The sequence below is a fragment of the Hemitrygon akajei genome, chromosome 17, assembly GCF_048418815.1.
Source record: "Hemitrygon akajei chromosome 17, sHemAka1.3, whole genome shotgun sequence".
In the NCBI taxonomy this organism is placed as follows: domain Eukaryota; kingdom Metazoa; phylum Chordata; class Chondrichthyes; order Myliobatiformes; family Dasyatidae; genus Hemitrygon; species Hemitrygon akajei.
Window position 1 is genome coordinate 32,928,042 of NC_133140.1, and position 13,998 is coordinate 32,942,039.

Genomic DNA, 13,998 nt, shown 5'->3' on the forward strand with positions numbered 1-13,998 from the left:
GTTCACACTCCCATTCCAGAATGTCCTGCAGCCGCTCAGAGACATCCTTGACCCTTGCACCAAGGAGGCAACATACCATCCTGGAGTCTCGTTTGCGGCCGCAGAAACGCTTATCTATTCCCCTTACAATCGAATCCCCTATCACTATAGCTCTTCCACTCCTTTTCCTTCCCTCCCTTGCAGCAGAGCTGCCCATGGCGCAATGAACTCGGCTGCTGCTGCCTTCCTCTGATGAGACATCTGCTCCAACAGTATCCAAAACAGTATATCTGTTTAAGAGGGAGATGACCTCAGGGGACTCCTGCACTACCTGCCTACTGCTACGCTGTCTAGTGGCTAGCCGTTCCCTTTCGGCCTGAGTAGCCTTTACCTGCGGTGTGGCCAACTCACTGAACGTGCTATTCACGACTTTCTCAGCATCGCGGATGCTCCAGTGTGAATCCAATCGCAGCTCCAGACGCTCAATGCGGTCTGCTACATTGATCAAAATGCTTCACATTTCACATTGATCAAAAAGGTCAAAATGCTTAACAATTGTGGCTAAAACCGAGTCATTTTGCCTTGCTGCAGCATGGCTTTCTCGTCATGTACCATGTCCTTTGCAACAAAGGTTAACATACTGTCGGTGGCTTCATATTCAGCTTTCATAATCCACAACACAAGATCATCGATACTAAGTTCACCAGTGTAGGTAAACCCTAGTATACTGTGTCTCTCCTCGCGACATCGTCTTCTGCCTCTCGGCTCCAAGGCACATGCGTTCACCACCTCCCCTCCCAGTTCACTAGACAACAAAGAATTTGCATTCTGAATACGCCTCGGTTTATCCTATGGATCGTGTGCTACTGATCATGAAAGTCACCATGAAGTTTCCCTATCATGTACCATTTTAAATCCCCTATATTGATATTTCAATTCATAATTCAAGTCAATAGAATGGTTGCCCACAATGTAGGCTGAAAAGCTTTCTTCTTGTCGGGGCATTAGGCAGGACGGGTGCTGCATGACAGGTATGGGTTTTTATAAAGATTATAAAAGCATCACGCACACTCCGTTTTAAGCGTTTCGTTTAAATGTACCTCGGTCAGTGATGATGTTCATGCGCTTGCTCGGCGCACATAGCATTTTGTGTGCATTCATTATAATCAAGTTATTTTGTTTTCCGCATTATTTGTGAAAGCAAGATGTATAGCCAATGTTGCATCAACTGCGATGCTTTCTGTTATACTTGTGGCGAGTATAAGCTTAAATCTCAACCTCGGACTTTTCTTGTTCAGAAAGCCTGTGTATTCTTCTTTGAGTGTCAGATTGGCGACCAACTCAATGCCTGGGCTCTACATATTTTTGGCTCAACAGGCGTGATCGATCTGAGAGTTTGGGTCAGAGATAGTCAGAAGACAATAGCATTCGTTGTACTGAAGATATGGCGAGAGCTCGTTCTATCTGACCAGTGTGTCTGGTTTCTCAGTTATTAACAAGTAATGATTTAACACTGCAATCCCCTTTCAGCATCGAGACCTGTGCTGCATGATAATACTCTTGCAGTACTGAAACCACCAGAGACATAGAGTCTGGAGGAGGCAGAGGAAGATGAAAATGTGTAAGAGGCAGGAATGGAAAAACGACTCCTATACCGATACAGATTTTGAACTCTTTATGTCGAGATACGCAATCTGAGTTAAATGACTTGGTCAGAGACTTGGGTTTGTCAAAGGCAAAAGCAGAATTACTGGGTTCAAGATTACAAGGATGAAATCTGCTGTCTCCAGGTACAAGAATTTCCGTGGATGTTTTCGATATTTGAGAGAGATTTTTCCCAGAACCGGAGAAAATCCCGTGGAAGGCATTCAAGGATGTTGTTGAAAAATTTATTGGCAACGACAGAGCATCAAACTACGTGCAGCTGATTGACACCATATTTCAAGTATACAAAACCATGCAGTACAGAACGTCAGTAAAACATCATTTCTCCATTCCCATTTAGACTTCTTCCATGAAGATATTGGTGCTGCTCGTAACGAGCATGGTGAAAGGATTCATGAATAAAATGGTATCATGGCAGCTGGAATCCATCAATGCTGGCAGGTTATTGTTGGACACTTATGCAAGGAGCCTCAGGCATTGAATACAAACGGAAATCTTCACAAAATATTTTAGTTTAGTTGAATTATTGTCAGGCGTCATTACCATTATACAATTAAACGCTTTATATTCAAAAATGTTCATGCCTCATTTCTCCAATTTTCTACCTTATACAAGTAATGTGAATTGACCCTTCTATTCTGCTTCAAGCGGTTTATCTCATCCACATCTCAAGAAGCAACACTTCCGAAAAATTTTGCTACACAGTGGTTCTATCCATTCACGACACAGACATTTCACACAAAGCCTTCCCTTTCCCCGATCTTGCCCTGGCTCCATCTGCCCTTCACCTCTCCTCTACTGGTTTCCATTTCCCTCACCTTATTCGTTAGGTTCCAGAACTCTAGGCTTTGCCGTTCTGCTTATCACCCTCCAGATTCTGTATCTAGCATGACCTCCCCGACCCTCCTTTCAGGTCAGCTGCCTCAGCAGTAGAAAGTAGTTCCAAATGGCATACTCATCTCGCGGATCATTTACACCTGTGGAGGATCAGGGCCCTTACGGATTATGGTAGAATTAGAAACGGTTTAAAATTCCACATTCAAGGAATATTAAGTATCCTAATAGGAAAGATAAAAAATTAATGGCCCTTCTTGCCTGACTATTGAAAATGGAATGCACGGAATATCTAGAAAATAGGGTAAGCACGTACAGGCAGATCGACAGAATTAATACGTCAATTTTTCTTCTTTTCTCAGAATTGTGTTTCTGGACTTCTAAACCTACGTTCATGAATCATGAATCCAAGCAATTAAATTAACATCGAAAGAAGTGAGTGCATTCTTGTGTTTTCCTTTCTTACTTTATCTGCCCATTTGAAAAGCCAGCTATCTTGTTCAGGTCCGATGAAGTTTCATATCCTCTCAAGACAGATACACATTCACTTCCTGTTTATAATTCACCAATACGAATATTTGCAAGCGAGCGTCTGCAAGTTTTCTATAAAAAAAAAGATGTACTGAATAAAATGTTAGTTCATTTGTCAGTTTACCAAAAAAAAAACCTTGTGTTTCTGGGAACTAGTACGCTACCTGAGAATAGAATTGCACTCAAGAGACTGCTGGTGACATCATGGAAAATCTGTGGTTAAAGACTTCATCTCTTGAAAACCTGTATGTAGCAGACAGTTCGTGTTATCACCCTTGACGCTCAACGGTAGGTCAATAAGTAATTTAAGTAACTTATTTGATATCTTGCTTCTGTCGGCTGGATATTTTTAAAGTTATGCTGCAACGCCCATACTTCCTGTTATTGTGCCATGTTCATTGTGGAAATAAATATACGAAACAATTCCTAAAACAGCTAAATAGCTGATATATATGTGTCAATCATTCTCAGGGAGCACTGAATGGAAACCAATTACTTTGCAGATTAAGGGATATTGTAAACCGATGTCAGGGGAAAAACATTCTCCTTTCTGATTGACTAATTAATTGAAGGACCGCACCGAGCAGATATTCAGTTTAATTTGACATCGTGTTCGTGACGGAAAGCTTGGCCGAAAGTCACATTCCTGTGCTGCACTCGTTCATTGTTATATTAACAACAGTGTTAAGGGAACAAAGAACAGGTAGACAACATTAGATGAAGTTGCAATGTCGAGAGTTGCCGTTTTATCTAAAGCTTTCAACGATACTTTTAAAGACTCGAATGAAATGGGAAGTAAAATCATGTTACTTTGTGTTCGGCTAATATCGTTAGATCATTTATTGCAAAGCAGGGTAATTAATGCAAACACAGCATTGCAGATGTTTGCAATCCGAAATTATTCAGAAAACATCGCGGACCTTCTTTAAAAGGGGGGAAATACAAATCATTTCTTTTCATGACCTTGTGAAGAATTATCGACTTGAAGTGTTCACACTATTTCTCTCGGCAGACGCTGTGTGGCTTGTACAGTGTGTCCTATGTCTTCCACTCAATAGTAGCAAACAGTAGCTTTAATTTTGCAGTCAGCTAGCTCCAATTCAGCTCCCTATTATCCATTAAAGAACAATAAACATTCAGTTGAAACGTTTATCCTAAAAGAACTTTGTTTTAAACATTTCGGAATATGCTTGTAATGAAGGCAGAGGCATTTTAAAGGCGCGATATTATAAAGGATTATCTCGTCCGCGGTTTAAAATTGTCTCATAAATTAGAAATCTAGATTTACACTCAATCCTTTGGCCTAACCAGAGCTTTCTTTAACATTTAAAAAACATCTTGACTTTTTTTTCTGAGACTGTCATGTATTCAAGCATTTGAAATAACTAAATAATAAATTAAATGCTTAAAAAAGAACAAAAGCCTTCCTGCCAAGGCGGAAATTGCTCATACTAGAAGGAAGTTTTAAGGTGCTTGCAAGTAGTTACAGAGGGTATGTCAGAGGTAGGTTTTTTACATAGACAGTGGTGAGAGCGTGGAATAGGCGGCCGGCGACGGTGGTGGAGACGGATACAATAGGGTCTTTTAAAAGACTCCTAGATAGGTACATGGAGCTTAGAAAAATAGCGGGCTATGGGTAACCCTGGGTAATTTCTAAGGTAAGCACATGTTCGGCACAGCTTTGTGGGCCGAAGGGCGTGCATTGTGTGGTAAGTTTTCTTTGGGTCTAAAGTGTCTTATACTTTCTTGTGCTTTTTTGCCCCAGTTAATGCTGAACAAATTTATGCTGATGAATATATAGAGATGTAGGATTTATCTCTAAAGCAATTAAAACTAGAAATGTATTGACGGTCTTATTCAATTGCTGCCTAAGAGCTACCACAACAATGCCAACCGTGCTCAAACGAGGCCAATTTTTATCAGCCAACCTGTTTTTAAATGCTTAGTAATCGGTCCAAGTTACTTCTCCATTCTTACGCACCATGAAGAACGGACTAATGGATAACAGAGAGTGGTTCATGTGGAACTAATCACAGTGCACTTATCTTTAGGATTTATATGTCGTGAAAAACGAATATCTGAAGATCAGGTCAGAAATCTCGACAGAAAACTTACCTTCTGGAAATAGTGTTTTCTGCTGCAGGCAGACTTTTGTATTCGGCATCACAAATTGTTTGTAACGTAAAACTAAGCTGTCTCTCATTAGAATAGTCTCCAGATCCACAGCAAAATAATGTCCATATCTTCTCCCGGCTAAACTCCTCAACAAACACACCTCAATTACATCCCGTGGGATCCAATTGACAAAATATGTGTTACCTATGAACAGCTTTAGTTCCAAAGCAGCTACATAATTTCAGGTCTGAGAGGACGGGAGATACAATTTAATAATGGTGGCAAAGTTTCTCTGAAAGCAGCGTATCACCCCAAGCGCATAGTGGAAATTCGGAAACATAACTGCTCAATATATCGACGCGTTTGACATGGCAAACAAAATCTTAACTCCGTTCGTAGGAAGCACTTGGAAGCTCGGTATTGTTTTATCGCCAACCAAAATGGGTTTGAATATTCAGTGTTGTCATTTTATAAATGGATAACAATTTATGGTTAGACACATGGGTGCGTGATAATACTTACTTTTTCTGTATCAGGTTAAATATATATTCATTTATTTATTTATTTATTTTTGCTCTATGGGCTATCCTATTGTCTGCCGTTTACTTTGTGGAAATGTAGGAGATATTTGAAAGAGCAGCATTTCCGCAACGCAGCTGCTCGTGCTGATTGGATTTAAAATGGATCCTCGGAACTGCAGTCAATCATTTGAGACTTCCTCGATGCGCCCTTTATAGAATGTATTGCCGTTTGAACTTATAACTTGCTGTTTGAGCTCTAAGCTCTCTCTTTATGTGATCAACGTCCTATTTCTATTGCAGACAGCATTTGCTGCTGCTTTTCGATGATTTCTTTGTGCGAGGTAATCACAGCAGCGAGTAAGGAAACTAAGTATGATGGGTGGAAACACGAGGAAATCTGCAGATGCTGGAAATTCAAGCAACACGTTGTCAGGACCATGATCATCTCCCTCTCCAGCTGTGTATCCTTCTGCCAATCAATTTTCCAGCACTTAGCTTAATCCCTCCCCCTCCTGTCTTCTCCTATCATTTCGGAGCTCCCCCTCCCTCTCCCACTTTCTAATCTCTTACTATCTCTTCTTTCAGTTAGACCCGACGAAGGGTCTCGGCCCGAAACTTCGACAGTACTTCTTCCTATAGATGATGCCTGGCCTGCTGCGTTCCACCAGCATTTTGTGTGTGTTGCCTGAGTATTATGGGGCCTGAAATCCGTCACTGGAATTAATTCGTGATGTTCACATTATATGCTTTTGTCTCATGACACTTAGCATTTAAATTACATGAAAATTGCTGAAGAAATAGGCATCAGTGCTCAGGATCCAAAATCATACATTGTGCCGGAGATGTGTGCGTGACGACGTCCGAGGGAAGGCACTTGCTGTTCATATCAGTCTCGTTCATCATTTCCTTTTTGGTTTGTAATACAGACATTAAGCAGTAGTTAATTAGTCGAACCGTTATACCCAAACCCGAAAGGAAATTATCAACAGAAACAAATATTTTCATTTATGTAACCCCGTCCCTACCCGTCACGGCTTAAAACATTTTGGCCATAAGAGCGCAATTGCTTTACTAGAGAAACCAGCAATGAGCTGTTTCAATGAAGGAATATGATTGAAATGTAGCAAAACTTCAAAGGTAAATTGGAATGAAGAAATGCTGTTATTATTTTGTTTCCCTATCTTATTAGACATTCTTCAACTCCTAAGCGGATTTCCATCTTTACCATCAAAAAGCGTAGAGTACAGATTTGAATTTATTTCTCAATAAAGATTTCGATAATTCCGGAATTCAGCAACAGGGTAAAATTTCCATCATTATCACGAACGCACTAGGTAGGCCACGCAAAAAATTAGAACTGTAAGAGTTCTTATTTTCCTCCCAGCCCAGGCAGATTTTAACTCTGAACCACATTATCCTGCATTGCGGTGGCGTCATCCTACGTCATGTTTACATGATTAATGCATTTCCTCACGAAGATCTTTTCCTCCAGCAAATTCTTTAAAACACCACTTGCATTGCAGGACTCGGTCCATTAGGATTCTGCAAGATGTCGGAGAAATTGACGGTTTCGTACACGGCACTTCTGGCTATTACTTGGCTAAGTATGCTGATTTATAACTGCCGCTTCCGAACGGAATATTCTATTTTAGAATATTTAATCTTGGGTGCCCGCAGCATATCTGGTTACAGTGTTTCAGCTATTCGTTCGTCTTTCGCTCTTAGATGTCCAGTGACTTACGTCTTTAGTTTTATTTGTTAATTCATTGTGTTTAACTGTTACTAACACTCTTGCTTATTTTCCCGGCAGCCGTCAAAGTAACTGCGAGCGAAGTATCTCAATTCCCTAGAGACCTGGACGTCCTGCGAGGTGCGAATGTTACCATGTTCTGCACATTTCCACTATTGCAAGATACTGTTGACGTTCGTTGGTGGAAGGACAGCGAGAAGACATTGTTAGAAAAGGACGACACAAGACAATTTACTCTCGAAAGGGGAAGGGGTTCACTTGTACTCTGGAATGTCAAAGTCACCGACTCCGGAATGTATTACTGTGTAGCAAGGTATCAAGAGCGATATCTCGGGAGAGGAAATGGCACCAGGCTCTCTGTGTTCGGTGAGTGTGGTTGTTTGGAGATTTTCAGGTCTGTGCATTTTACATCAAACTTAGTAATGAGGATAAAATGTTTCAATTTGATAAAACAAACGGCGAGAGTACATTTGTTTCCCTCTTTTCAATACACCCAAGTCCAGATGTTCTAAGTTCATAATTATAAAGATCAGAAGAATTAATCACATTTTACGTAGCTCCTTTAAAGCGCATAATAGAGTTAATTCTGTTTATCGTATCGTACTTCCCCAAACTTTTCCCACTGCAGTTAGTCTACCCCTGTTCATCAGCTATCTCCCAGTTAAACATTATGTCCAAGATTTATGATACCTTTGGACTTTGCCCATATTATCGCGAAGGTGCTTTGAATGAAACGAATTACTTTTCAAGCAAGGTTAGAAATGTTGTGCAAGAAAGAAGTCGAAATAATATTCATACTAATGTGAATGACTGAAGGTGGATTACTCGATTCGTCATTACAGAGGACGCAAAATATGAAAACTTATATAATCTCTATCAAAATGTCTGTATGCAGCAGCATAATGCTCCATTTCCGCATCAAAAGTAGAGAGGAATAATACCCAGCTCCAAACGAATTAATTCCAACATCACTAACAATTTGTCGCACGCACTGCAAATTGTCATTCCAACTCTTGTCATGCAGATTTAGCAAAATATATATTTCATTCGCCTTACAAAGGTGAATTTTGTTAGGGATGGACATCAGCTTGCAATTACCTTCATTACATTCTATCTGCTATTTTCAGCCCACCGGGTCCATAACTCGCTTCGAGCTTTGATACCCATGTGACACAGCACTAGTCAAAGGCCTTCCTTCAAAGAACAACTATCTGCTACCATACTCTGGCTTCTCCAGCGAAGCCAACGCCAGATACAACTTACTTCTTCATCCTGAATGCCAAGCGGTCGTACATGATTAGCTCACCTCCCCAATGCAGAGCATTTCCAAAGACCTTGCTAAAATCCATGTTGACTATATCCACTGTTATCCTTCATCAAGATCAATGGTAACCCGCTCAATCAGCTCATTAAGATTGGTTAGACACAACCTACCTTGCAAAAAACAGTGTTATCAATTGCCAATAAAGCCAAGTCTATCTAAATATTTATATATCCCATTCTTTAGAACATCTTTCAATAATTACCCAATTTTCTGTAATGCCAACTGGTCTATAATATCCCCGCTTATTCCGAGAGTATATCTAGACCAACGGCAAAACTAGAAACATAATTGCAGAGCATGATTTTGGGAAACTGAAAGGTCTGAAGGTAGGTAATTCATCTGGACCAGATGATGTAAATCCCAGGATTCTGATAAAAGTTGCTGATGAGATTGTGGAGGATGGATGGGATTGCCAAGGTCGTTCGAGAAGTTGTAGATTCTAGAATCGTTCTGATAGACTGGAAAATTGCAAATGTCACTCCACTCTTCAAGAAGGCAGAGAGGCAGAAAACGGAAATTGTAGGCCAGTCAGTCTACCTCACTATCTGACAAGATGTTCAGGATCAGATCTTAGGTTACTTGGAGGCACACAATAAAACAGTCCACATTCAGCATGATTTCCTGAAGGGAAACTCTCGCCAGACAAATCTGATTGAATTATTAGAAGGAATGAAAAGCAGGATCGATAAAGATAGGTAGAATTGGTGGTTGTGTACTTAGATTTTCAGAAGTTCTTTGACAAGATACCATGCACAAGGCTGATTAACAATCTGCAAACCCTTAGTATTGCAGGAAAGATTCTAGGTTTGATAAAGCAGTGGCTGGTTGGTAAGAGACAAAGAATGGGAATAAAGGCAGCACTTTCTGGTTGGCTGCCCGTGACTAATGGTGTTCCACAGGGGTCTGTGCTCTGACCGATTCTTTTAAGGCTATATGTCAATGATATGGATGATAGAATTAATGACTTCGTTAGAAAGTGTGCAGACGATATGAAGATAGGTGGTCAGGCAGGTAGTTTCTAGGAAATAGAGAGGCTACAGAAGGACTTAGACAGATTAGTAGAATAGGCAAAGAAATGGCAGATGGAATACAGTGTGGAGAAGTGTGTGGTCATGCAATTTGTTAGAGGGTATGAAAGCTTTGTCTATTTTCTAACCGGATAGAAAATACAAAACCATGGATGTGCAAAGGAACTTGGGCATCCGTCTGCAGTATTCCATACAGGTTAATTTGCAAATTGAGTCTGTGGTCAGGAAGGCAAATGCAATAACAGCATTCATTTCAATAGAACTAGAATATAATAGCCAGGATGTAATGTTGAGACTTTATAAAGCACTGGTGAGGCATCACGACACATTGTGAGCAGTTTTAGACCCCTTATCTTGGAAAGAATGTGCTGAACCCGGAGATGGTTCAAAGGATATACAAAACAATGATTCCAGAATTAAATAGCTAATTATATGAGAGCATTTTATGTCTCTGGGCCAATATTCACTGGAATTCAGAAAACAAAATAGGGGCGACCACATTGAAACCTATTGAAAGGTGAAGGTTCTTGATAGTGTGGATGTAGAGAGGATGTCTCCTACGGTGGGAGAATATAAGACCAGAGGACGCAGCCTCGGAATAGAGGGGCATCCTTTTAAAAAAGAGATGAAGGAGAAATTTTTGCAACAGTCAGCTATGGAGACCAAGTCATGATGGAAATTTAAAGCAGAGATGATACATTCTTGATTGGTTAGGGCATGAACTGCAACGGGGAGAAGGCAGCAGATTCGGTCTGAGAGGAAAATAATAGCTATGATGAAATGGCAGAGTAAACTTGATGGCCAAAATGTCTAATTCGGTTCCTATGTCCAATAGTCATGTCGTGTTAAAACATTAGTTATACAGTAGTCTTCCGTCACCTCACCCACCAGTAAGGACATTCTGAATAGCTCTATCGGGGCCCTTCCACTTTCTGCACTAGCTTCCACCGAGGTCCGATGGGACACCTTGCCATACTCTGGGGACTTCTGCACCTCAAGGCTGTAATCTGTTGCTGGGCCATGACATTGCTCCTGGTTTGTTTTAGTTATATAGTCGCTGTGTACGTATACCGAGTAAATACAAATGGAAATGTATCAGGTTTCGCCACCCCCCACCCCCACATACATCTCTTTCGGCTCCATGCATTGTTGAACCCGCTGATCTTCAGATGGATCAATCTCTTCTGTCGCTACCCCTTCATGCTGAGTGTATCTGCAGAAGCACTTCGAATTTCTCCCCCTTAGGATTGTGTTTCACCTAGAATTTGAGAAGTCCAGGAACGTTGATGTCGGTATAGGCGTGGGAAGCGGAGTCAGGCAGCCGTGAGCTCCGGATGGTTATTGTGGGCAAAGCGAAATCCTGACTGCTGTGATAAGCAGATAAACAAATCTAACTGTTGAATCTCTCCTGGTGGACACCGTCCACAGCTGTAGCTGAAGCTGTCCACGTTTAGAAAACCTTAAAATTGGGCTCACGTTTTAGTAAACTTTGTGCATGGTGAAATTGAAGTTGTTCAATTCATGTTTGACGTCTCTGCAAGGAATCATTTCCACCAGCGATCCTTTAGCAGTATCAAGTCACTGTCGACAGTTTTGCTGCAGGACTTCAGACTTTATAAAGAATAAAACTATAGAATCAATGCGCTTAATATCAAATTGCATTTGCGTTTCTGGTTGTTTCGTGGAGAAGATGATTTGCATCAGTCAATATGGGGGAACTTTTCCAGGAATGGTTCACGTTCAGGGAAAATCTCTATTACTGATTGTTTATGATCAGAAAGCTGAACTGCCTGAGCATCTGAGCTGCCAGAATATTCAACTCCATGTGCATTCATACTATAGAAACCTGTGATATTTTGGGTTTTGCAGCTCAGTCTTGATACGAAATGAAAAATCCAAAAAAATAGCCAGGTTTCCAAAGCTAACGCCTACTGCAAACCCAACTGTGCAATAAAGCTCAAATGTCATTCAAAAGAGAATGCTTTCCAACTTCGGACCTCTTAGCTTCGCCGTTGAGGTGCATTCTCTGAACTCTTCCTTTCATCCTTCTCACAAACTGACTATATTTTATTTTGCTTATTTTGTGACTGTCAGTACTGGCTGGTAACTACACGTGCTGTGGGTGAATATATATACTCTGTTTTGGAACTTGGCCCCAGAAGAACAATGTTTCGCTTAGGGGTGTGTGTGTGTATGGTTTAGCAACAATAAACTGAACATGAAATTGAAAGAATTAGTTAAATACTGGTTAATACTGGTGGGCATCACATTTGATAGTTAAAGTGTCATGCTAGTTGGTGGGAAGATAAAGGAACCTACCTGCATTGAAATGGATCGAAAATACACAATATATCTTTGTTTTTACTGAAGCTCTTCCAACTCCATTGGAAATTGTTCCTATTGGAGGGTTTTCGTCTCCTCGAGAACTCCTTTGTAAAACGGCTGCTTTCTACCCGGAGAAAATAGAAATCGTTTGGCAAAGAAATAACAAGCAAATTCACTCTGGAATAAAAAATACGACAAAGCAAAACGTGGATGGCTTGTACGAAGCTACTAGTTTATTAGAAGTCACGCAGTCTACTTGGGGAAAAGATATTTACACCTGTCTGGTGTTGCATGTCTCCTTGACGGTGCCTGCCGTTTTCAGCTACATACAGGAGCAAGGTAAGATGTAGTCTTGATGAAGTCATGATATTGGATCTGGGCCGTAAATATCGACATTTTAGATCTGCCTGATCGGCTGAGCTCTTCCATGGTTTTCTGTGATAATCTGGATTTCAGCATGTTCAGAATCTTTTCGCTCAGTATAAGATGGAACACTTATAAGTCATAGTGACGGGGTCAATGTGAACTTGTTAAGAACCGTAACTGAACAGCTACCCAAACACGGAAGAATGACTATTTTTAAAGCTTATTAATTGACAGTGAATTTTCAACGTGAAAGGTGACAAAAAACGAACGTGTTTTGTCCCTTAGTTTAAATCGTGTAGGACGAATTAAGAAATTAAATTCGTGCAGTATTTGTGAGGTAGCAAACCTCTGAACATTTGCAAAAGTTGTGACAAAGCAAAACTTAAACTCTACAGTTCATTGTGATATAGCAAAGGTGGGAATTTGCATTTCCAGTTTTATGATATATTTTTCCGATATTGTGCAGTGAGATTTGAAAGCAGCCTATAGAATATTTGACATTGTTGATTCTCCTGTGTGCATTTGTTTGTAGATGTATAAATTCTTCACAATTTCTTGTTTTCCCCCTGTTGATTCACAAGGCTCTGATACTAAATTCATTCTGGCATGTGCAGTGGGCGGATCGGCAATTTTAGCTCTGATAATAGTTTTGATGAAAGTCAAGTTAAAGAGATCTCACGGTAAGGACCCTGATCGCTGAGAAATCTCATCTCTATTCGTGCAAAATAGATGTGCTAAAGGTATTTAACTTCGAAACGAAATCTTATTACAGCATCATTAGACAGGGATTGAGATGTTCGAACCGGATTACATAAATATTCATCAGGCACAATAGAAGCTGGATCTGTGAATGCAATAATTCTACCAGTCCATTCGCTGTACTTACACGCTGTATTTTGTTTATAAATGCCGTTATATCCCTTCGGAATACTTCAATTGCCGTTTTCAATACCATGTGGATCAAGGGTATCAAGGGATATGGGGAAAAGCCGGAAATTGGAACTAGATGGGAGAATAATTTAGCTCATGTTGGAGTGGCGGGGCAGACTCGCTGGGCCGAATGACCTACTTCTGCTCCTTTGTTTTGTGATCTTGTGATATTTTGAAGCATAAGCAGCTTCGCGTAAGTCTATGTTTACTGTGACTGTGTCAAGAAAATTGAAGAAATCATGCATGTCTCATTGATTTTAATTTCCATTTTACCGACAGTATTTAAATGTAGTACGGCTATTCATATTCTATTATCTCTTTACAGCTTCGTTAAAAGTCGAAGACTCTTCAGAATAGTGCCATGATGTTGATGCACTGTATTAAGACAACTGATACCCCAAAATGCTTTCTAAAAGATCCGTAAATTCAGCAGTTCCTCTTCGATTGGTATCAAACGAATAATGTCCAATGCTTACAATGCAAATAATTTCTTTTACTTTTCTTAAGGGATTAATGCAAGTTCTTTGGACAGATGTCAGAATGAGCAGACGGTAGGTGAAGGGTCTTGTCTTCTTTCTCAATGGTGCATACATATAGCAGAAATATTATACATTTATTTTGTTCTAACAT